At 36.7% G+C, this 22,033-nt stretch overlaps 1 pseudogene; it reads left to right on the top strand.

Moving 5' to 3' along the window:
* The first annotated feature begins 3,034 nt into the window (after positions 1–3,034).
* Positions 3,035–20,740, top strand: LOC113078761 (serine/threonine-protein phosphatase 2A regulatory subunit B'' subunit beta-like; annotated as a pseudogene).
* Positions 20,741–22,033: the final 1,293 nt, after the last annotated feature.

Below are 22,033 nucleotides of genomic sequence, written 5' to 3' on the forward strand. Positions count from 1 at the left end.
CATGTATATACGTTTTTCATTTGTATTCATTTAATTCATATAATATAGGCTATATACATATATACACACACTCAATCTTTATACACAGAAACCCATACTGTATTTTATGTATGTAATGTAAAATTGAACGTGTGTGTGTGTGTGTGTGAACCAGATGGAAACACTTGTTCGGGTGTATTTTTGTGAACTTTTTGAATTTTCATCACACGTAGTGAAGATGCTCACAAATTAGATCCTGCTGTGGTCAAAGGAGACATTCTTTGGCAGAGATAAAGAGAATATTGCCTCTATTGAAAGATCACAGTTTGCTGCCTTTGATAAGAATTTTCATGCTCATTAAAAAAATTAAATTTCAGTGTGTGATTAATTTCATGACAAATTGTGGCGCGTTTAAAATAATAATAACATAATTTCTCACATTAAATGGTTATTATTAATACTTAGGCAGAAAAATTAATTCAAGGCAGTATTACTGGTGACAATTTGCCTCATGTTCGATTCAAGCTCTAATTCTTTAGACCATTAATGGATGTAAATTGCAGTGTCTTTCGTTTTATTGCAAGTTATTTATTTTCCTGTGCATATCGGTGAATATATTTTCTTTTACCTACACAAAAAGCAAGATCAACAGTTTCATCCAATTGGATTGGATGAAAAACAATTATTTAAAGACTAATAGCAGACCTCTCCCCTTTATTTCTGTTGTAAATGTGACTACACAAACTATTGCCTTTTAGTTTGTCCTTTGTAAAGATCATGCATATTCTAAAAATCTGTACGTGAGCTGTGCTGAGCTCAGACTGTAGCCCTGAATAACAGCATTCATGACATTTAAACTGTATTTATACTTCCATTGATTTTCATGATGCAGAGCTGAGTTAAATTCTCAATCTACACCTTGTCACTCACATCAATGAGATATTACACCACTGTAAATACATCTGAACCACATCTACCGCAGTCTGCCTAAGCATGGATCCACTGAAAACTATGATGGGAGTTGTTGGACTGATTCTTCACGCAGTCAAATCCAATGCCTTCTAATCTTCTCCTGCTTTTTTCTGAATAATTCAAAGAGATCTTGAAGCAACAGAGGCGTCTCGACAGCGAGCAAAGCTCCCTATGAGAGAGCTTCAGATAATGTGAAATGAATGATGAAATTCTGGGAGCTGAAATGAAAGAGTGATGTGATGCCTGTTCAAAGGTGGGGCCTGGGTCCCTAGGCCCCTGGGGGCTCAACCAGCCTCTTTTACCTTTTTTAACCAGGGATGAATATGCTGTAACTTCTTAGGGAAAATTAACCTAAACCTATTTCCACATTCACGTGGAACGTCAAGGAAAGAAACAACTCTTTGTCCAGCATTATGGGGGGAATCGCATGACTTTTCTTCTCATGTTTGAGGAAAAAAACCTAGATTGAAATCTCAAGTCAATTAATAGATGAAACACATTTTTCTAAAATAGGTTACTCATTTTTGTAGGAAGCATTTAGGGGGCAATTTAGTTAATGCATGAAATAATTTATGCCATGATGTAATGTCCATTCCTTTTTATCTTGAAAGAAACTGGCTTATCTGCCATTAAATACAGTTAATAGCACATCAGCAAACTAATAGCTTTAAACACCGCAATGTTCTTCGATTAATATTGATGACATGCTACTTGACCTTGGTACTTGAGTGTGATTAAATAAAACAATAAAAGGAATATGCGCATAATTGTGTTTACAGTTCAGTACCTTGCTGTAAAACAAATACAAAACTTCTCTGTGAACTCAGAATGGAAATTTATTTTTGGTGTAGTTCTCATGGAACATGCTTGTAAATCACAGCACTCAAGTTAGACCTGAAAGGTTTTCCAAAGTTTAAAGCAAAAAATAGATGTTTTGGTCCTGTCTGGTGACTGTAGCCACAGAAAAATGTGTTTCAGAAATCTACCCAGTCATCTGATTTATCGATAATGTGTTTTAGGCATAACTGATATTTTGTATTTGTATTTTATGTATTTTCTATGAAGTAAAAATAAAAAGACAGGTACAATTAGAACATAACTAAACGACTGTATTTGTCTACAGTCAAAAACATTTTCTTTTTTGAGCAATACAAGTTCCCTCCATACTGTACCGTTAACATCAATATAGCATGAGGAAACCTCCATGGATTTTCAAAGGAATAAGCGTTGTTCCCTTTTTCCATTGTGATCTCAAATAAAGAATCCAAACATCTGAGAGCAATTGAAGTGTCTTGTGAAATCCATTATTCCCACCAAGCATTGATTTATTATGTGAATTACAAATCTAAATGTTTTTTTGAATAAAGAGGGCGTGCTTTTGTGCTTTTATTAAAAATCAAGAGGTACGGGGTGGAATAGCTTAAGGATTTCAGACTGTGCTGTAGATCATATGGTTTTTTGTGTTTCCTTTAGCACGATGTTATTACAGCAGTCTAGTTTAAACAATTTATACACAGCAATGGTTGCAAGAAAATCATTACATGAACGAAAACATTTCTTTCTGTTAGGTACAATGCCTAATGTGGTATTATTGTTTCAGGGACATTGCAGGGGGCTCCATATTACTATTTTTTCATCAGTCTAATATTGTGATCATTAGAATTAGTACTTTAGTTGTCTAAACCAATTTCCACTGCACTTCAAGACCTTTCTGTTCAACGTCTCGTTTAAATAATATTCTTAAACAGAATATGTCTACATTTTAAATGAAATATGTAAAGCAAGTGAGAATAAATATAAATATAATACGTCTGGGGTAGTACATCAGATGAAAAATAAATAAGAAAATAAAGAAAGACATTTTTAGTTGTGGTTATTTTGTGAGCAAAAACTATATGCTTACGACAGAAATCTTTCCTTTAAAACGGTGATTCTTTTGGAGTCGAGCAAGATCAGATAACGCTCGCTTCATTCAGTGACTCTTCATTATTCAACTCAACGTTAACTCGAACAGTCCGAACGCGTTCTTATTGCGAATCGACTCGATTGATTCATTTTAACGAACGGCTTCAAACGAACGAGTCGTTCGCGCATGAACTCTCAACTCTGCTCTCGCGATATAAACTTTCCCGGTTACCTGAGGAAACGAGAGTTTGATTCAAAGTGTACCCATTTGAATGAACGAAAACAGCCAAAACTCATCCTAATAACAGAAGGTAGAGTAATGCCAACCAGTTACCTTTCATTCGGTGGACTTTAGCGATTAAAAATACGTTTCTTTGTCTATGTTATGGAATACTGGCGGTGTTTATGTAATTATTTACCCGTAGTCCGTTAGCTGTGGAAGTGTATGCTGCGTGTAACGTAGTCAGCTAGCAACAGCAACAGCAACAAACCATCTCGTTTCTGTCAAAGTTTAGCTAACGTTATTGGTTTTATTTAAACGCGTTCCTTATAAAATAAGGCGAATTTAAATAAGCAGATATTCTCGCTGTTCTCTAGTTTCGTCCTCCGAGGTGGGATGTTTAGAAACGAGTTTACGTCGCAATACCATAGTTACCGCAGTTAACTTTATGATGTAAAATGCGAAATCTTTGAAACCTTTCTGCCATCGTGTTACATTTCTGTTATTTATGACCGAAGAAGCTAATACCAAATTACCACCGTTTTCAGTACTAACAATGAAAGTGACTATAATGTTTTGGTAGGACCTACATTTCTAATATTTAGTTACTTTTGTAAAGAATAAGTTAATTTTAAGAAGCTTGGTTGAGAGTGAAGATAAGCGAGCAGCGGTTTATGTTCTGGTAAGTTAGGCCTGTGTTTAAACATGAAAAATAAATCATTATATTAATTTAAGTAGATTAGTTCATTACCGAGATAATGCTGCCTGCAAATATATATAAATAATGATCAGTAATTTGTGAATTGCTTAGTCCGTGTTACAAACATCTAAATTTGAGAATTTTGACTGACCTTTCTGTCTTATACTTTAGGTTATATTTTTGGAAGGATTGGCTGTGTGAAGCAAACTGAGAATGGCATCACCACAAACACTTCAGCCTGTCCTGAAGATGAAGGTCGACGAGCTCTTCCTCTTTTGGTTGAGTGAGCCAAGTACTCAGGCAATGCTAAAAGTCTACCTCGACAAAATCAAGAATGGAGAAGAAATAGAGCTAAGCCATGCTGATTTCAAGGGCACAAGCACTTTGCTATTAGCAGAAAACAACAACAACAACATTGCCTCAAAGATTAATGCAACAGAGAGAATGACTGCGGCCCTTGGTGCCCCATGCAGCCCTCCTTCAGCCACCCTGCCATCTGCGAGTGGCAGCAATAACAGAGCGGGAGTGAATGCGAGGGCCCTGCGACGCTCTGTCAGCACTAAGAAGGTAAAGCGTCTGTGCTTGGCACTCTCTTTACAATGCAGTATGACCCCAGTTCTGTCACCTTGCAGAGTTTTATATCCAGGCCTGATTATCAGAGTTTGATGCTTGCTTTTCACCTATGCTTCTATGTTAAAAAAAATCTGGGAGTACAATCAAAATTGATCAAATAATACATTTTTCCTTTAATAAAGCTATACAAGAAGACTTTTACAAGCAAAATTAAGTATAAAAGTAAAAGTACTTCTGCCTCAAACTGTATTTAACAATTATGTAAACAACATAATTACTTTAAAGTTGGCCAATAAATAATTACATTATCATGTTTTGTTTGTCACGTATGTACAATATGATATGGATGGAATCAACTTTTTTACTTTGAATGTGCAGCACTTGCATTTATTTAATGAAATCGAAGCCTTTTTACGTTTATTAATCACTTTAGAATGTATTGCGATTCCTGTTTTTTCATCCCCAAATTTAAGACCTTAAAATAAGACGTTTATTATGTAATTTAAAACACTTAAGACTTTTTAGAATCTTAAATTGAATAAGTGAAAATTCTCTGCTTTTTAATGACCTGCAGGCTTTTTTTTTATTCATACACATGATCCTAAATACATTTTCACTTTTAGCACAAATCTATTTTGAGTTGCAAATGCATGTGAAACGCTAACGCTGTCAAGTCCTGGTTAGTCTAAAGAAATGTTATGTTAACTGTCATAGAAGGCAATCTCGAATCTAATAATCCCTCATATTACACAAAAACAACCTTTTTTTTTTTTCTCCACTAGTTCATATCTCATGTGGTAAAAGCTTTTGCCAAATGCGTTCCTACGTGTTAATATAGAAACCGTTCATTTTAAAGTGGTTTTCTAGTACAGTTTGATAGGAAATTAAGGAATGTTAACAGCCATTTTAACAATAAGAGAAAAAAATTTAAACTAATTTTTCCCAGTTTAGCCACAAGAGGATGCTGAATGGCTTTTGCAGCTCCTGGTCAGTGCATGTAGGGCTCCTGCTGTGGTCAGATGAGCTCTGTAAACCCTGCATGTCTTTTGTGTAAAGAAATCCTGTTCATGTGTGGCTAGAGGTTGGTCAATCTCTATGCTGTCAATCCCTGGAATGGTAATGACTCTGTCATCATGCACTGTCCAGCGATGCTGGTGGACTTAACTGCTGAGGTTTCAGAGCCTACAAATTGGATTATGCGGGATATCTGTAATTAAAGCAGTGCCTCCAAGATACTTCCTGCTGTCAGTGTCAGATCAACGTGTCATTAAATTCACACATTATATTGGCCCAAATGGAGGAAGCTGATATCAAGAAGACTTATTCATAAGTAACATTGATGCACAAGTGGAAATTAAAAAAAACTTAAATAAAATTAAGTTTAGTATGTGAAACATAAGTCACTGTAATTTGGACATAGCACAACAGAGGACATTTTCTCAGTCTTTGAAAAGTCTTATTTCAGTCACATGCAAAAATTTGCTCAACTTGAGGAAAGATAATATAGCAAAATGTGAAAGAAAAACACTTTTTCTTTAAGGATGACAAACAAAGTTGCATTTTAAGGAAAGACATCTGTTTGCAGTGAATGTAAATCTTGAGTAGGGACATTACCTGACCAGTGTGATACTGTATTGTGAAATGCTAAGCAGATGTGTCTAGGCTTTGATTTCTATGTCCAGTTATTCACAAATGCTTTGGTGATCCTAAGTGCTGATGGAACAACTGTTGGGTATTTTATGTTTTTTGGCATGATACAACCAACGTGCCCACAACTTGTCACAATGTATTACAGAGATTGTGATCCCATATGTTCTATTTTAAGAGGTTGAAGGAATTCCAGAATACAAATACATTCTTCAAAGTATTAGTTAAAAATTCAATTAACGTCATGGTGATGCTGTCGGAACAACTGTTCCAACTCTGACACAGGACACCGGTAAAGATAGCCTTGGTTCCACTGTGCAGGAATTAACTACTGGGAATTTGGCTTACACTTCATAGGCAGTTTACATATTTGTCCATGGTGTAATACAGTATGCATAAATTCAGTCAGATGCTGTTAATGGTCAGAATAATTGGGTGTCCGTCATCCCTGACTCTTGGTTGCAAGGTGAGATGTCATTAAGGCATGTTGTTTGGAAAAATAAAATATGCTAATTGAAGAAATAACTTATGTATGTTATGTACATTAATGTCTAAGGTGGAGAACTTGCTTCCATGCTGTGACATTTTTTTTCTCACATTTTCTCATCACTTTTTTCATTTTTAAGTTTTAATATTCAACATTTAATATACATAAAAAGTCAGTTTAGTAAAAGTAAAAACACAAAGTGCTTTCTTTGTGTACCATCCCTACGGTTTAGTATCTTCCCTTAAAAGTATGGGTAATTAAAAGGATCCATTTTGTCAGAAGTGTTAGTTCTAATCAAGTTTTGTGCTTTCTGAAGCACATTTCTGCCTCGTTTTGGTTCTTCCCCCTTTCATTATGTTCAAATGATATGCAGTTACAAGGGGATTTTGACTTCTAGCTTTTATTTGAAAGTTTGGTTTGTCTTGATAGGAGTTTATAACTCTTACAGCCTCCTATTGGAACAGTTATCACACAGTGTTTATATTTTTCTCCCCTCCAGCACTTGAATTGTAGCATGTTTGTTAGTGCTCCTCACTTTTGCCTTGCTGGTCATCCTCTCTTCAACCACTTGGATTTACTGACTGGACACAGAGCTTTGTTTGGAAATTGGCACAGTCTGCGCGGACAGCTGCCACCTCTTGTTCAGGCAGATCTTTTTCTCGTTCTGTTAGTACCAGCTTACTCTGACAGTGGAGAGTTGTTTTACGTATAGCACAAACACAGAGACAAATGGAAAGGAAAGTGCTGGAGAAAACTTTCCAATAGATCCAAATGGAAAAACAAAAATATTGACATGTTCACCAGTAGGTTTACTTTGGCCCTTTTGTTGTTTTTCCTTGTTTATTAATGGACTGATGAGCAAGGACTTCAAAAGCAGTTAGTGAGAAAATTGGGCTTATCAAATGTGTGCAGTATCCTGCCATTGGACAACAACAGGAACTGTTTCTACAGGAATGAGTGGAAGAATGTGGACTTGATGATCTGACATCTAAAAATACTTATTTAAGCCAGGCAGGGCTTTATTTTTGCACCACTTTGTTTGTTAGATGCTCTGGCTCCAAGCCTTCGGTGCATATTCACTCACTTTTATGGCAGATCAGTTGTCACTAAAGTCTGCTTTTATTAATCCAATTAGTTTTCAAAGCAATAATGAGCATAAGGAAGGGATTTTCAGATGCACAACACCCAGCCTCAGAGGTTGAGTTTCTTTGGATCAACACCGTTATAAAGAATTGATGTAATTGCAGTCGGTCTCGGAGCGGATGTTTGTTAAAGGACTGAAGATACATTTGTTTCTTGGGGTTGCCTAAACAGAGCATGTTGGGTCTTTTAATAGTCCTCAACTGCTTCAGCCATCATTCTTTGAATTCAGTACTTCTACGCTGTGCTACTAACTAAGACTTGTCATCTATAATAAGCCCTGGAATGGCTGGAAGCTGTAGCCGTGGAAAGTAAAATAAACAAAACATACGCAGTAATGCATGTTTTTTTTTCTCTCCCAACAATGCTTTGTGTAGTTTTGCTATAAAGAAATTGTCTACCATGGGTATATAGATGATTAAAAGATTCATTAATTTATTCAACCACTTTTTTTTTAAAATATTGTTTTGCATTAAACAGCGATTTAGAGCTTATGTATGACAAGTTACGACTTGAGGATGCTGTAACGTAAACTGGTGTCTTCCGCTTTGTGTTAAGTGCTGTGTGAGACTGGTGCAAATTCAATAATAGAAATTAAACCACATTTAAGCTCTTTTTTTTTTTTTTTTTTTCTGGTGATGTCAGCTGAGTCGCCTTCAGCATGCAGGTTAGTAAATAAAGTTGGTGGCATCATGGAAAATAATCAGGAAAGCCTTGTCCACATTGAAATCAGATGTAAAATTGCTTTACTTATTTTAAATTGAATCATAATTTACTTTCAAATTCCCAAATCGCTGAAGGGTCTGCACAAGGGCTGCATGATTAATCCAGTGCGATTGTCATGAATGTGATTCTTAGTGAACTATTGCTCTGTGTAGTAAATGCTGTTCCATCTGAAAGCATGTGTGTTATTGAAAAGCACCACATTTAATAACATCAATCAAGTTTTTTAAATAAATCCTTCTGTGAGATGATGTGGCTTCTTACACAGAATAAGGCATGCATTATATTTCATAGTATTCTAAGCAGTGATAAAGGCCATGTCGATTAGCATCCCATTAATGTATACTTTATTATAAGAATAAGGAGAACTCGGATAAACCTTATATTGGCAAAGTTGTGTTTATAGACGGTTTCATCGGGCGCACGCGCCTGGACCTAAGTTAACTTCCGGTCTGTGTTATATCGGTCTGGCTGCAGTGCCTTCTACAAACGCAGTTAAAGCCAAGGTGATGAGTAAACTGAAGTTGGGCTCAGGTGGTTGTGCTGCGGGATGTGTTTCCCATACATTTATTTATTTTTGGAGACTCGCCACAATTTTAAAACTGATCGATTTTCAAAAAGGCTTCGTTAAATAAACACGAGTAACGTAACCTTACGTAAAGTACTGCACGTTTAATAATAATAATAATTCCTTACATTTATGTTTAAATATCAAAACGAGGCACAGTTGTTTTTATATTGCTGTATTTCTGAAGGAGGGCTTGCATGTTATATGCCTGATAAAGCCGCGTGTGAGCGTACCAGCTCTGCTTTGTTTACAGCTGTTACTGGGGAAATCTCTATTTCTCGCGCTTTATGTCTATGCTTTAAAACATCTCCTGCTGGCAAAGAATGAATTTGCATTTTCATTAAGTCCGCCTGATCCACACAGCAAACATATTTTGTTTGTTATCAAAAAAATATCTACTCTAGAGGGACTTGACTGTTGTTATTGATTCTATTTGGAGTCTACCGGAAGTTAAGTTAGGTCCACAAAAGCGCTCACGCGCATTAACGTTTGTTTATGTTGATGCTGTTGAAACCGTCTATTAGTCACTTCGAATCAGTGAAAGCAGTTTAATCTTCTGTTTATTAAATGCAGTGATTTCTTCTTCGGGGCATATTTGCAGTTTCAGCGCAAGAGCATCCTCTGGCCAATTTACTACTGATCACAGAACGGTGCAGCAATAAAACTGAAGTGACATAATCAAACTGAGAAAGATTTCTTTTTAGTTAAAACAGGGCTGCGTTCAGCCCCGACAAAACGTTTTTAAACCGAAACAGTGATGCATTGAACACACTGTTCTGATGATGCAAGAGTTGCAACTATGGCAGCTGAGAAGGCCATTCTTTGTGTTCTTTGTGAAGAATTTTCGGAGCCTGATGAAGTCTGTATAAATATGTTTAATAGTGACTATTTGTAGTTCATACGGTTTTAATACCCTGTATTTTCTTTCTCATTTTTAGGAAAAGCACTTAATTACTATTGTTTATTTCTATACCAAATGTCATACACTTGTAATGAAGCTAAAAATATAAACAACAACATCATTATGTTGATATCCTATATTTTTACAATAAAACTTAAGACAAACATGTCTACTAATATACTCAGTTGTTGCGTATACTGAGCTGCAACGAACACATTTGTACATTAATTTCCTTGAAGCCATTGTGCGAGTTCACTTTAATACCGCGTGCTTTATATACATGTTGCTGCTGATTGGACTGCAGTTCTGACACACCCACCAAACAAGAGAAAGCACATCTCAAGCCCCGTAGCAAAACGTTGCGCACCGTTTTGAACTTGAACATGCCCCAGATGTTGCCAAAGTTTTCCTTTGGGGACATAATTTGAAGTTGGAAAAAGGTCATAATTACAATATATCACAATTAGACATGTGCCAGTATTCGGTAATGCGATATATCATTCTTATCGTGTGCACTTCTAAATGCCGTGAAGAATTATGTTACGAATTATTCAGAATTTGGAATGCATTTTAAGAATCCTATTCCCATCAGCTGGTCAAAATGCACAACACCGCTGTATGCTGCTTGAAAGACGATGTAAACAAGCACTCATGAGACGTGCTAAATGAAAGCACATTCACTCTCTGACAGCAGATGGCGCTAAACTGCAGAAAAAAAGCAGCCTTTACTTTTAGAAAATATAATAAGTATGGCTGTCACTTTTTTTAGTTCGAAAATCGATTGTACAATCGATCGGACCAACCAAAAAAAGTTTCGAAAATGAAAATAGGGAATCGATTTTAACAAAATATGTACACTATTAATTTTAAAATAATTAAACCAATTTAAAAATATGGATGTAACAACTCACAACCAAGCAGAAAAAGAAAATAAAGAATTCCGAAAGTGCAGTATACGTTGCAAAAGCTAGACCGAAAATACCAGCAATTTTACGCGCCTATAAGACCCAGTGACGTCGAAAGCGTCCTCTTATGCTGCGTTCACACCAAACACAAATAGAGCGTCTGGCAATGGTTGATTCATAGTGAAGTAAATGGTTCTTTATGAATGGTTCAAAGCCAACGCATATGCCAATAGTTCAATGCGCCAAATGGTTAACAAAATTTGTTCAAAACATGGTTTAAGAAATTAAATGCCGCTGTGGGTTGCTCAGAGATGAACAGTTCTGCTTTGTCATTATCTTCTGGTTGGCAAAATTGAGCAAAACAGACATCATTGTGTCTAAAATAACACAATATCAACTTCTTAATGAACTGTTGTATAAGATGTGTATCACATTTGCACTAGTGTGATATTGCACTTAGCCTACTTCTCGTGTGATATTTCTTAACTTTGTGATGTAAATATGAGACACAATCTCAGCCCCATATCTTGAATTTTTGGGATATTTTCTAGGCTCCATCAAGCATTGTTGTTGCCCTGCCTCTTATTAGTCATCAATCGACTGTATGAAGTGGCAGATGATCAACATAGGTCTGGGGTGGAGCAAATGCATCAAATGCGTTAATAATTTGAACACGTTATTTTTCTCCATAATTAATCTAAATTAATCTAAATTATCAGCCCTAATCTTAAAATGGTGCTTTTTGAATTTGGCAAAATGGGTACAAAGTAAATTATTGTTTGAGATGTTTTAATTCCCCTATAGCAACTCTGATTTCGAACAGGTCCATGTTTAGTGATCTGAGCTCTGTACTGTTCCTCTAAAATCATGCATATCTCAGTCACCCCATGCATATGATTGGTTAATACATGTTTCAGATGCAAAATGTATTCAGCTCCAATCATATCAAATAAAAAAAAAACAACTTGAGGGATACTAAATGATGATTTAAATTTTTGGGGGTGGGGGTCTGTTTTTTAATAACTGATTAATCTTCAGATGCTTGTGTTGATTTGAAGAATGCTGATCTATCAGAACATTGCATCCTATTGCAGTTAATCTGTGTTGTTCTTAGCTGCTGTATCTCCTGGATACAGAATCACAGGCTTCCAAGTGAGCAGGTTTGTCTCTTTACATAACCTCTGTGAGAGCAGTGGAATGCACACTGAAAAGGGCAGATCCACACCCCCTCCGATTGTCACCCACCCCACACACACGCACAAACACCCTCGTCCTATCTCCCCAGTGACTTTTTTTTCAGGAAAGGACTGTCTGACCTCTGCCAGCCACTATTGGATGTATGGAGCAACAGGCTGGGCTGTGATTCAGGCTACTACACGGCTGAAGCGAGCAGCTGCCATTCGTTTAAGAGAGCTGGTGCTCTGATAAAGACAGACAGAGGAGTGTCCTGTGGTGGGACAGTCACTGAGCGAGATTATCCTGACCCTGGAGTGCGTACTGTCTGCCACACTGGCTCCATTAGCTGACAGCAGCATGAGAATGAAGGAGATCTCTTTACGGCAGGACCCTGACCTAAGGAAGGAGCTAGCACTGCTGGCGCGTGGCTGCGACTTTGTGCTACCCTCTCGCTTTAAGAAGAGGCTCAAAGCCTTCCAGCAAGGACAGGCAGGTTGTCTTATATGTTCTGTGTGAAGCCATCAGACCAATCTTGTTTGCTTAATGCTATTGCTGTCAGTCACAGTGGGGACGTGATGTTAGTGTCCATTAGCTGTGGGGTTATAGTTGTGCAATCGTAGGTTTTTATTTATTTATTTTTTAAATGAGTGGCTATAGAGGATTATTGGCGGTTTTAAGAGCATCCAAATGTTTAGGGTTGAGCAGGAGGCTCTGTCTGCCCTGTGCTGGAGTTGATGATGGTCATTCCCTTTTATAGACATGGCTGACACTGACTGGAGAAGGCAAGATTAAACGCATTCATCTCTCACAGTGGGTTAGACTGAGTAGAATCCCCTGTATACCACTTCAGAGAAAGACTTTCCAAGTGCGTTAGGCTTCCAAACGTCCATGCAGGGTCTTAAAAATTAGTGTATTTGAAAGCAAGTTTTTATCTGCTTTTTGTGCTGTTATTGATGAGTAGCAGTGGACTACTGCTAGACATATGTTATGGATGTCTCTAGAATGAGATGAGGTAGTAAAATAGCTAACCTATCACAAGAGACTGAAGCAATAAGTAAATTATCAAAATTACCACTTTTTTGGGGGGGGGGGGGGAGGAGAATGTAAACCATTTCTGAAGCTGTTGTTTACTGAGAGGGGATTCGGCTGTCCATGTAGTTTTTTATTGCTGCATAAAATACAGATGCACAGTTAATGACCATTTAATTTTCAGTATGGCCTTATGTGATTCATTAAACTACAAAAAGAAGTATTCTTTTTATAAACTTAATGATTCTTAATGACACTTTTTCAATAACGTCATTGTGTAGTTGAAAGTAATTTATTTAAATGGTCTTGTAATGTTGGAATGATTTTTGTTTCTTTAAAATGTTATGAAAAAATCTTGGAGCTGGTTTGTTTTCATGATATTTACTGAAGAAGTTTTTTTTTAAATCCCATTTGGAGAAAATAGTTGGGAAATATGTTGGGAACCAAGGCTGCTCAATAATTGGCCATTCACTGTTGCTTTCTATAATATGAAATGTTTATGCATTTCATGTAATGTTTTGCCATGCTGAGTTAATTAAATAAATTCAGTGTAATGTGAAGACTACATTTAGAGTTTTGTTAATAATGGATTTGGAATAAATTACATATTAAAACTGGGATCACAAATGGGATTTTTCTTTTTTTATGCCTGAATAAGGCATGACAGTGAAGGTTATGAATATCTGCTTCCATATCACAGTAACCAAATATTTGTCACCTAAAAATTTACATCTCTCAGGATAAAACGGCAGCACAGAAGGTCAGGTTGGCTGGAGCCTACATGTCCATGTGTCTTATACAGAAAAGTCAAATGGATCTTGTTCAGTGTAATGTTGCCTATTCTAGAGAGTGTGCTTTGATGGAGTTTTTTTTCCCTGTGTGGAAGTTCTAGGGGGTCAAGATCTTCACAGCTGCAGCCTGACACTCAAATAGTTGAGGTTTTAAGTTACTGTGGGAAGCTGAGCCTTTGTAAAATCAGTAATAAGAGGAATTTAACCACAAGTGTTCACAAAACATTTGGGCATGAAGGACTTTTTGTCATTTGATAATGCCATTCTACTGCTGTTTGTGCAAACTAGTCACGTTTTCTCAAAATCCCCAACAATATTTTTAAATGTTGCTCTTCATAGAGCTTTCATCCACCCAACTCTGGGTCCTAAAACCTGTTCTGCAAATAAATAAAAACATTCTTGAACATTTCAGGAAATGCATTGTCAACATCAACGTTTGCCTCCGATTGTTGTTCTTTTAATAAACTCTTTAGAAATGCTTTAAATTTATATTTTTTTAATCAGTGTTACTAAATACCTGATTGTCAAATGTATAACCAGTCCAATAGTTTATTTCTGATGTTGTTTACCATACCAAGTTGATCCGTTTCCAACAGTAATGTTTGCAAGTCTGAACCTGCAGTCCATCACAAGTTGTTATCTGTTTTGTAACTGTTTAAAACTGTTCTTTTCATAACATGAGAGCAAATAGATTTGACATGGACAAAAGCTTAGCACTGGTTATCACACTAGAGAGATTCCTGTTTAACTTCATCCAGACTCAGCCAAAAGTCATAGTTGTTTATGTACTAGACTTTTTTTTTCTGTCGAGGTTTATAATTGTTTTTGTTTTTAAGGAAGTGTAACAAAGCTTAAGGAAAACCAGTTAAAAATGTTAAACGAAAAGGGCTTACCCTTATTTTGTATTTAGTTGTCACGAATGAGTCACAGCTCATGTTTCAAACCATTATCCACGTTACATTTTCTTATCCTTCATGTCATCACATGGAATAAAAATCCTAAAAATATTGCAAGCTTTCTCCTTAAAGTCATCCTCAAGGGTGTCAGAGTTGTTTTACGCACTCTGAGGCGACTTCATTAAGCCATCACTGTGAAATGCTGATTGAGGTGAAATTTTCAGAGCAACCGTACATCTCTCCCACGATGAGTCTTGTGGCTAATGGTTATTATTTCTGTCTTTTCCAGCAGGCGCAGGCTAAGAAAGAGGAGCCCGTTACACCAGCTTTAAGTGAAAGCATTCCAAAGTTCTACTTCCCTCGAGGACAGCCCCAGGCCAATATCAACATAGACAATCTTATTTCCAAGATAGAAAAAATATTTTCTCAATTTCCTGATGAAAGAGTCACTTTAAAAGACATGGGTCTAGTCGCCAAGGTAAGTGTGGTTTGTAACGTGCCACCTTTATCCATTTGGCAAATTGTTCATTTTGTGTAACTAACGTATAACTGTTTACAAGTTTGAAGGTTTTACTTTTCCTGTAGCCAGTGGAAAAATATCACCACTGTTTACATGTTAAATTACTTATCCTGAATAGAACCTGTCTAGGTAAACGATGGGATTTAGAAATTTAAACAAAATGATGTATAAACATAATCATTGCTAATTAGCCCCATTTATAGTTTCTACAGCACATGTGAAAGATGTAGTCATAATGTCCAAGCACTTAACAGAAACCTCTGATTGAGCTCAATTGCCCGTTTAAGAGAGAAGGGTTATAGTGTTGCTTTTTATTTTTGAATTGAACTGTAACATTCAGATCTCAAAACTTTGTGGTCTGTTTGGCACTTACTTGTTTAGATAGAAATATAACAGTCATTTTGAAATTCGTTACGTCTTGATCTATTTTGTCATCCTGACGTTGCAGTAACAATCTATTTCTGTGTGACACTTTTGTCTCCCTGCAGGCCTGCGAGTGCCCACTCTATTGGAAAGCTCCATTGTTCCATGCTGCCGGAGGAGACAGGAGGGGATATGTGTCCGTTCACAAGTTTGTGGCAATGTGGCGAAAGTAAGACAATAGTTCTCTTCACAGTGCTCTCTCATATTATTATCGATAAGAGGTCAATGGCTGCACATGGTGCTTTTTAACAAGTGTGTGAATATCCTTAGAGCTGAAGTGCAGTGAGCTCTGTGTACAATTTTGGGATATTCTTATTTTCTACAATGATACAGGTCCCTGCATTGCTTTGATTTATTTAACATTTTGTGTCTGGCTGTTTTGTATATACTCATTCAAATTTTTAACTGAAGGAGTGTGAAAATTATGCAGAGCCCATGATATACACTAGAATGTCCTTGAAATTTAATTTAACACACAAAAAAAACACACACCTATAAGACATGCCTTCTATATCATTAATGTACCACATCTAGAAATAAATTTCATAAATATAATGAGATTAATTTCTGGCTGAGCATCTGGGTGGGCTGTATATGAATCTGTAAAGGTTGAAAACTCTTGTTTTAAATCAGTATTCTTCCATCTATGCATGTCAGAACTGGCTGAGCGTGAATTCTGGAGCTTCATTTGTAAATTGCAATAATCCGAAGACATATATTTGAAGTGAAGGGTTTTGGAGACCATATTGCTCTTTGAAAGGGTGAGAGGGAGCCTGAAACCATCTGTTCCCTCCCCACAGAGTGCTTCAGACCTGTCATGATGACGCATCCAAATTTCTTCACCTTCTGGCCAAGCCTGGCTGCAATTATTTGGAACAAGAGGACTTTATTCCATTCCTGCAGGTACAGAGTTCTGGAATAGAGACCCACCACTGAGAACACAGACACACACAGGTCAAAATGCACCGAGCATTGATGATTTCAACATTATTATTTCCTCTCATTCCTTTTTTTTTTTTATGTGCTTTAAAAATTCTAAACGTGAAGCTTAACGTTGTGAAATAATTGTGTGCAGAAGTGTATTCTTTGAGTTCAGTGATGAACATGTCATTTATATTCACTGGCAGGATTGGCCGTGCGCACTGGAGAAGATTCATTCTGGCGTCCGCACTTTAATTTGTATTGTGTAGCTTTAGCAATTGCTTTGACCGTTTTGATGAATGAAAAAAGTATTGTTATGGAGTAGATTGGCCTGTTCCCGTCTGCTCCTTTACAGCAGTGATTTATGTGTTTTTCTATTGTTTAATTTCACATGGGGAAGGGTCAAAGAGTGCCGCACCTCCCCCAAAATAAGATATCGTAATTTATCGCCTTTTACGCATATTTATTTATTTATTTATTATATTATTATTATTACAGTATTTGACAATGAAATATGCATGAGTAAAATCTTTGTTTCCCTGCTGTAGAATGCACTAGATGGAAAGCCATATGTATGCAGAGAGTGAGACCGGCTGAAACTGATGCACAAGCTGAAAACTGGACTTGGCCTTAAAATCCCCCTTTTGTTCTTTAGAAGTTTAATACCTTTAACATTCCCACACATCTTGTACCAACGCATTAGCCTGTGCAAGTGGACAGACTAAAATGATTCGCCTTTTCTCTGTAATCTAATCCAGAACCTCTTTGCACACAAATGGTTAACACTGCTGGGTTTTTTTCTTCTCTTGTAAGCCATGTCAATTATTATATGCTGACTTTGATGTTATATTGGTGTGTGAATCATTTTTATACCTTTTTTTTTTTTTTTAAGGATGTGGTGGATTCACATACAGGTCTGGCATTTCTAAAGGAGGCTTCAGACTTTCACTCACGCTACATTACCACTGTAAGGAATACTTCCAATTGTGTATTTTTCTAGTAATTCAAATGCTTTTTGTATATTAAGCATGGATTTGCACCATTAACTAAAACCTCAAATACCTGAATAGACTGTGTACACTGTGCACCATAAGTCTGGACAGTTTAAATCAGCAAAGTCTTATTGAATTGCTTCAATCAACCTGATGTTCAACAAGGTGCTTTTTCTGCCAACAGGTAGTCCAAAGGATATTTTATAATGTAAACCGCTCATGGACTGGAAAAATAACATGTTCCGAACTCAGGAGAAGTAGTTTTCTACAGGTAAATTAAATAAAAAGGTTATTATTGTTTTTAAGTAATATGATTTTGTTTTGGAATTTCTACTGCTGATTTTTCTGAAATCAGGCTGGCCAATCTACAATTTAGGTGACTACACTTTTCCGTTGTTTAATGGTGAAAATGTTTCCCAACAGAATGTGGCACTTCTTGAAGAAGAGGAAGAGATTAACCAGTTGACAGAGTTCTTCTCTTATGAACATTTCTATGTGATCTACTGTAAGTTCTGGGAGCTGGACACGGATCATGACTTGTACATAGACCAGAGAGACCTGATGCGACATAATGATCAAGGTACCCATCCACCCGCTGCGCTCTTAAGACCATCACACTCTTCTGACATGCTGTCTATCGATTGGCTGCTTATTGTTCGAGGTGACGTTAAATATCCCCTCCAGCAGCACTTGACTGCATATGTTTCTGTTTGCTACAGAATGAGTTTAGTAAATTGAATGAAGTGCGGTGAAGTTTTAACATCAGTTTCCTCTAGAATGACGGCATGTCTGGCACTCTAGTCATTTTATCTCCTTTCAGGCAGGGTCAAAATCATTGTCTTTAAAATGATAAAATAATGATATTAAATCACTATGTATTGTGCTTGCAATTTACAATATTTACAACCTTTGACTGCAAATTATTCCCAAGTTTAAGAATTTTCTATGAATAAAGGAGAAGACTGTGATGTGATCTTTCTGTTCACTTTGACAGCCATATCCCACCGAATGACTGAGAGATTATTCTCAGGAGCTGTAACCAGGTACCAACTCTCATTTTTCAGACATTCTTTTGTTTCTCTCCACTTTTTGAAAGCTTGCATGTCGTGTGTCGCATTATATTAGATTTTACGAGTGTTTTTATGAGTAGTTATTTATACTCTGATGCCCAGGGACAGAAAAGTTCACAAAGAGGGCAGACTGAGCTACGCCGACTTCGTGTGGTTCCTCATATCTGAGGAAGACAAAAAGACAGAGACCAGGTAACTGAAATCATCTTCCTTCATCTGTTTATTTTTTATTATTATTATTGCTTCTAGATGTTCTAAAATGTTTTTTTTAAAATTATTATTATATTATTACTATTTTTTTTTTTTTTTTTTTAATTAATGATAGGACTGCAACTATCAACTTTCTTGATAAAGAATCTATCAATTCTTTATTTGATTGATCTGATAAAACAATTTCCCCAAAAAGTGCACATTAACATGAAAAAGCTGAAGGCTATAAAAAGTTAAACCAACTTTGAATGAATATCTTGTTTCATGTTTTAACAGTGTTTACATAATCGTTTTATTTACATAATCTGATATATATTCTTGTTGATTGTTTAGCATCGAGTACTGGTTTCGCTGTATGGATCTGGATGGGGATGGAGTTCTGTCCATGTATGAGCTGGAGTACTTCTACCAGGAGCAGTCTCAGAAGCTTGAGGCCTTGGCCATTGAACCACTGCCTTTCGAGGACTGCCTGTGCCAAATGTTAGATATGGTTAAGCCAGAAATCCCAGGTATTGTTTGAAATGAATAACTTGGATTGAATTTCCTAGACTTAGCATGCTCGTCTGCTATCATTCTAAAGTAGTCACACACCCTAGCTAAAGTGAGCAAAACTGTAAAGACTTGCAACGTGTTTGCTTTATTTTTTTTGTTAGGAAAAATCTCTCTCAGGGACTTGAAGAGATGTAAACTTTCCCATATTTTCTTTGACACCTTCTTCAACGTTGAGAAAGTACCTAGACCACGAACAGAGGGACCCCTTACTGGCTGCAAGGGTAAAGAATAACATGATTTATATCATTTTATGCTTATTTTGGTCACTTTGATGATTTGATGCTATTGCTGTTCTGCATTTGTTGTTTTATAGGATGCTGAGACGGTGGGACAGGAGATTTCTGACTGGAGAGATATGCTGCAGAAGAGTATGATAACTTGGTAGCTGAGGAAACTGCGAACGAGCCGTACAACGATTGGTAAGACTGTACTTCAATTGTAACTACCCACAGACCACAGTATTATCACTCTGCAGCATCATAGATGAACTAACAACACTGAACTTTCAGCTGCAAGCCACCTCTCTAAAACATAACAGGACTTAACCTCATGCAGCAGTTTTAATAACATCAACATGATTTGCTCCAGTGTCACTGCACTAAATCGGTGATCAGAGGGCTGGTGAGGTATTATGTGATGCGTTTAGGATCAGCACAGGCTTCTAATGGCAGGAGTTGAAACGGGGGTAAGACACTGTAGATGCAGGATTGAGGTTCCTTCTGTTCTCCCCCACTTCTGTGCCTCGGTGCTTCACCTGGTCACGGTGTAGATCCATCACGTAACGGATTAAAGTACGTTTGACAGTTTCTGCAAACTGTGTCTTTTCAATGGCACACGTTTACATGTCAGTTCCCGAACTCTTTTGCCCGCCAGTTGGTACTAGAAGTTTTTTTTTTTCTACGTGTAGGAAACGCGTCTCTCCAATTTTGATTACATTTTTAAGTGTCTAATCAAAGTACAGGACTGTGTATGTTATAAATTCCATTTATAAAGGTATGAACTGCTTTATTATGAATGATATTATTGGATTAGACTGTCTCAAAACATTCAGACTGAAAGGGCTGGGCGAAGTACACCTTGGTCATTTTAATTCAATGTACAATTTTTTTTTTGCTTTCTTTTCAGCTATGACAATGTTCTACACCCAATTGATCACATTACATGTGCTTTTGACCTGGGGAATGAGAAGAGACCTCTCTTTGAGATCCCCAACCCTCACTGTGACTGGATGAATACGAATACGTGGATGATTTTGAATGACAGCCACCACACACAACACAAGTAAGGCCACCATCTGCTAGCGTGTAGAACAGGACGGACCAATCCTGCTCTCCTGGGTCAGCTAACCAAGGCTTGAGAGTGTACAGCCGCTGGATACCAGACAGTAAGCCAGCAGTCTGACAAGGATCTGTTTAGCAAGACAGATTGTGCTGGTCCAGTCTATCGTCAGTCTGACATCAATGCACAACCAGCTTTCTGAAAACACTACTGTAGCTGCACTGTAGGATTTTAGCAACTACACTACTCTGGAACCAAACCGGTACACTTGAGATATTGAATATGCACTAAAGTTGATAAATATTTAAATAATTTTTTATGCACAGAATTGGCCAATAAGACATTCCAGAGATTCACAAAGTGATTTCAGCTTGATTTCATGTATGGCTTATTTCTCGTGGAGCTCTGTCAACTTGCCTTATGTGTTTGAGGGTCACATTGATATGAAATTATGCATTATTAGACTCTGACATTTTACTGTCTGTGTGAGAAGTGTTTCTAAATTATTATGTATTTATATGTATTTGTAAATATTTGTTTGCCTCGTTTGTTCTAAACCTTTAGGCTTTAGTCCAGCTAAATGTTTTCAACAAATCATGCTTGTATTATTTCTATAGAAGTGCTTCTTAACAATGTGCTTTTATTATTGTAAAGAGTTCAATAAAGTATTAAGACAAAAGTCACACATTCTCTGCAGGATGTTATTGCCCTTTAATTAAAGTTAATGTTTACATTTCTGCAAGTCAAATTCATTTGACATATTTATGGAGCAACTGGTTTATTTTTACTAGTAGAAGACATAAACATAATAGCTGTGATCAAAAATATAAAATAAAATAAAATACAGCTGCTGCTCCTTAACTTACAACATGGGTGAAGCTTATTTGAATACCTCTGAATAAACATTTCATTATGATTCAATGTAAAATTGAGCAATGCACAACAAAATATATACGTGTTCTAAAAGTACACAGGGCAAAAAAATTTAAAAAGATTGGTCCAAATTGCAATATTATTCTTTTTGGCTACAGTTAGCAATAAATGGGTGTTTTACACATCAAGATTTGAAAGTGCATCATTCTGTCTTTTTAAGCCTACATAGGCTGTGCAAAAATTTCATCAATAGCAATGCACCATGAATTTACATTCTTTACAAATATTTCAGCACCGCCTTATTAGATCTGAATCTGATCATAATAATTATCATTTTAAATGGCACAATTTTCATATACAGGCCATTACGCAAAATGTTGACCTTTTAACAGTAAATACAAAACAAAAAAAGACAGATCGATGATGACAGATTAGCCATGATTACAACATCAGCCATCAATATCTACAGTATCCACGTCCACTTCATCACTGCTCCGCAGAACTTTATCAGACGCCAGACTGCTGGTCAGCTGCTCTCTGCTCAGTGGGGCTTGTTGGACTTTTGAGTCTTCAGAACTTCAC

This window comes from Carassius auratus, unplaced genomic scaffold (assembly GCF_003368295.1).
Source record: "Carassius auratus strain Wakin unplaced genomic scaffold, ASM336829v1 scaf_tig00026522, whole genome shotgun sequence".
Classification (NCBI taxonomy): Eukaryota; Metazoa; Chordata; class Actinopteri; order Cypriniformes; family Cyprinidae; genus Carassius; species Carassius auratus.